General features: G+C 48.1%; 1 pseudogene; it reads right to left on the bottom strand.

The window, feature by feature from the left end:
- Positions 1-3294: 3294 nt before the first annotated feature.
- LOC102770435 lies at positions 3295-4414 on the bottom strand (annotated as a pseudogene).
- Positions 4415-4644: the final 230 nt, after the last annotated feature.

Below are 4644 nucleotides of genomic sequence, written 5' to 3'. Positions count from 1 at the left end.
CCCATGGAGGGCACCACATGGTGCCAATTCATCTGGGGGACTTTGCAGGGTTGGAGAGGAATGGGCATTGGTAGGAAAGAACTGCATGAGCAGCATAGATTGCTTTCTCTTCATCCAGGTGCACTTAGTCCCTGAGCTTCCCTTAGCCCATGGTTGGCCAACTGCGGATCGCAAGCCACATGCAGCTTTATTGCCCCTTGAGTGTGGCTCCTCCTAAGCCTTAGGAGGACCCTAATTAAGTTAATAACAATGTACCTACCTATATAGTTTAAGTTTAAAAAATGTGGCTCTCAAAATAAATTTCAATCGTTGGACTGTTGATATTAGGCTCGGCTGACTAATGACTTTGCTGACCACTGCCCTCACGAGCAAGATTCAAAGGAGTGAATTTCAGAAAAAGGCGTTTGGTTATTCTTTACTGGCAGTAAACTCAGAACCGCTTCTGAGTGAGAAGTTGTTTAAATCCCTGGCTGTCTCAGTTCCTACACTGTGGTGAGGGTGAGGACACATGTAAAGAGAGTTGATCGGGAAGGACACAGGAATGCAAGCATTCCAGCATCCATGTTCTTTTACATCAACATCAGTCCCTACCCTGCCTCCAAGTCTCTTTATCATTTCAATTGCCCTGGTGGGCACTCCCATTGGGGATCACAGTAAAATATGCTGACATTTACATCAATGCTGATCCTGTGCTTTCCACTCATTCTGTGCATGTACATGTGCTAAATGTGGTTTCTCCATAGTTCTCCCCATTGGAGAGATCACTGGGGCTCCTTCCTCCTGCTGGTCACAGTGCTCCCGAATGACCACGCACTCCAACTTGTTTACCAGGATACAGAAGTTCTGGAGTGATGCTCTAAGTAATCCTAGGTACCTTCCTCTATTAGGTGTCAGTATAGCTTTCACATGGGCAAGAGTGTGACCTATTCTCCAGAGAGTAGGAGTCACACAGGACTGTCCCTGTCCCCTCCAGGGATGTCCAGTTCCTTATTCCTAAAAGGGTAATTATGGGCCTAAGAGTTCTTCCCCTCAGCGTTGCCCCATATTTATCCATATACATCAGAAAATGAATCAGGCTGCACGGAGGGCAGTATTGAAGGGTAGGCACAGTTATGGCCTGTAAGGACTGAGTGTGTGGACACTGATGACTCAGGAAGTATCAAGTGGTGTGTCCTTGGGAGCTAGAGTTCTAGTGGAGGACATCCCAAAAACAATGCGGCAGTGTTGCTACAACAGGTGATAAGACAGAAACGTGAAGCCAGGGGGGTTCACTGGAGTCTCCCTGAGAAAGTCTGGGAAGAGGTGGTAGGGCCAGGAAGTGCATATGGGGCACATGTTCTCTGAGCACATCTCTGCATATATTAAAATGTAAAACATTCACCTATACTGCAACAGTTTGATAAGTAAAACACACATCTATATGAAGAACGTTTACCAGAATCATCTGATCTCAGTGGAAGTCTGTCTTATTTCACATAAGAGGCTTCTAGAAACAAGACCACAAATCACAGAATAAACCCACACAATTTGTGTTTTCGTCATGATACCCTCATTGATTTTATTTAAGTACAAAAATACCCAATGCTTTTTGAATAAAATAATCTCTTTATTTTTATTAACTTAGGTTAGTCTTTGAGTGATAAAAATTAATTTACCTGTGAGAAGGTGATTCTGAGGGATTGCAACAAAAATTTGGAAACTGGAGAGTGCAGAGCCCATGGTGAACTAGAAACTGCTTTCCCTAGAGAAACTCAGGCTTCTAATGTCTAAAAACACTAAGTAGAAAGCACGTATCAACCAACTAGCAGTCTTTCTTTTTTTTCCCCTCACCCTATGATTCTTTTTCCATTTACTTCTAGAGAGACTTGAATGGTGGGAGGAGTTGGAGAGAGAGGGAGAGAAACATCCACAAGAGAGAGACACATCAATGGCTTGCCTCCTCAGGAGCTCAAATTCTATTTCTTTTATTTCATTTCCTGTCCCATTGTTGCGAATTTTAGCCAGATCCTCTGAAATTCTATGGATGCTTATCATCAATACTGCCTCTGTGTATGTCTTTTTCTTCTGGGGTACTATCATTGTGGTGAGTATACTAAAGTTCCTTACAGATACACCTTTACGCAAAAGTGTCAGCCACTGGACATTTTATTTGCATTCAGTTCTGGAAAGTTCCCTCTGGTACAGAGGTACCCATCAGAAGGTAGTCTGGGGCTCAAGGCAAACTGTGAGGCGTTCTGCAGAGAAGACAGTGCCCACAGTTCAGCCATGACCTCACGTTTTTATTCTGCTTGTCAAAACCAACCAATGACTAACCTCAGCTTCCTGGTCAAAGATCATGCTAAACTGTAGGTTCCACCCCAGTCAGTGGCCTGAGGGAGGCAGCCTATCAATGATTCTCTCTCATCATTGATGTTTCTATCTCTCTCTCCCTCTCCCTAATCTCTCTGCACTCAATAAAAACATTTTCAAATGTATTTTTAAAATCAATAATATGTAAACCAAACTTTAAAGAAATATTTAAAACTTGCATTTCCCAATTATTTTACTATTTTATTATAAACAGGAGTCCTGGTGCACAAAATGCATGCATGGGTAGCATCCCTAGACCTGGCCAGCAATCCCGGCTAATCGGGCTCCCTGGGGCCTCCGCCGCTTGGCTCTGTTACTGTCTCCACCGCCTCTACTTTGCTCTCTTCTGCAGTGCTTCACTTCCTTCTACATTGTCTTCAGTCTTCGCTCCCAGCTGGAATATGCACATTCACCGCCATCTTGGTAGGGTTAATTTCCATGTCGTCATTCTGATTGGCTGGTGGGTGTAGCGAATGTACAGTCAATTAAAACCTTTGTCTTATATTAGTGTAAATGTTCTTGAGGATACTGATTGCTACCTTATCAATATGTTGGAAATAAAATATGATGATTTGCTACTGAAATATCATATCCTTCTTCAGTGACATCATTTTGGCATTTTGAAACTAACCACAACAAGGGTATTTATAAGAGTTTCGGGCACATCCCCAGTAGGGGGTGTGCAGGAGGCAGTTGATGGGATGTTTCTCTCTCATCGATGTTCCTAACTCTCTATCCCTCTCCCTTCCTCTCTGTAAAAAAATCAATGAAATATATATATTTTTAAGAATGCCAACAGAGAAGGGATTTGCGGATGCTCACCTGTGCAGAGGACAGTGCGGAAGCAGGATGGCGACATGATTTCCTTTAAATAAATGCTACACCCAGAGGCCTGCCAGGCGGGGAGTGGCGGCCCTGCCAGGGACCCTCCCCCCGCATGGAGGCGTGAAATGGGGTGTCAGTGGTCATGATCCAAAGGGTTTGGTCCTAGAGACCCACCTGGTGCTACCATGATCTGGCCGGGCGGGGACGTTGGAATTTCTGGAAGGTCAATGTTAGGTCACCATGAGGGGCCTCCTCGGACCTGGGGCCCCGTGTCCGGGCTGCGGAGGCATCGAGATGACCTTCTTCAGCTCATGGGACAAGGCCAGCACGAAGGCACCAGCCATGCCCCTAAGGACGTTGGACCAGGCGGCCTTGAAGAAGGCATTGCCGCCCTCGTCCTTGTAGACCTTCCTCCAGCGGTCGATGGTGCCCATGCGCATGAAGTATGCTCCTTTGTGCCTGACTGTATCGTCCTCCGTCGCCACCCGGTGCCAAAGGGGTAGGAAACCACGCCCGCCATGGCGTCAAGGACTGGGCGATCGTCCAGCCGTGAGGATGTGGGTGTTCCTGGGTTCGGGGGGTATGTCTTTGGCCGTGTCCTACACCCCAAAGTTGGCTGCCCAGTAGCTGATGATGATGCCTTGCACGGAGACGCTGAAACCCTGGGACCAGCCCCGGATGCCGTCCGACTTGCTGATCTGCACCAGGCAGGCTCCCAGGCCCTTGAACCGCTGCTCGGCGCCCGACGTCCCCATGTCGGCCGCAAGCAGGGTCCAGGAGAAATCCGGGGGGCAGACGAAGCAAAGGGAGGTGGCCCGCCAAGTACCTCCAGGACTGGGTGTGCTTGTCCGCGCCCCCCAGGGTGACCTGCTTATCCTTATCCTTGAAGGCGAAGTTGAGGGCATGGGTGGGGAAGTAGCGGATGGCGTTGGCCATGTCACCCCTCCAGAAAGACAGCGCGCCCTGCTCCTCGGAGATGCGCAAGAGGCAGTCCATGATGCCCTGGTACTGCTTGTTGGCCGTGATCTGCTGTCTGGTATGTTGTACCTTCAACAGCAGCTTGACCCACTCCATCATGGCCACGGCCGTCTTGGTGGAGATGGCGGTGGCAACGCCTCCGGCCAGGAAGTCCTTGGTGAAGGAGCTGGCCTGTTCCGTCTTGTCTTGGTGGCGCAGCGCAGGGAGCTGAGGGCGTGGAGCTGAGCGGAGGTGAGGAGAGGAGCCGGAAGTGTGGGCGCCGCTGGCTCAGCGCTGCAGCTTCCACACTGAGAATGATGTAATACATACTGTGAACAGAGAACACAATTCATATTTTTCACAGAAGCACAGTAAAAGGCCTTCTCTTCAGGGTGACCATTGGCCTCACCAATAAACAAGGTACCAGGCTGCAAATTAAAACCGCAAAGTCAGGTGGCCTTTCTTTCAAGGACTCAAAATAAGCCAATATTGGACACAGAGTGATTTTCTACC

This window comes from Myotis davidii, unplaced genomic scaffold (assembly GCF_000327345.1).
Source record: "Myotis davidii unplaced genomic scaffold, ASM32734v1 scaffold6209, whole genome shotgun sequence".
NCBI classification, from domain to species: domain Eukaryota; kingdom Metazoa; phylum Chordata; class Mammalia; order Chiroptera; family Vespertilionidae; genus Myotis; species Myotis davidii.
Note: the sequence above shows the minus strand (reverse complement) of the source record. Positions and strands in the feature narration are given on the sequence as shown.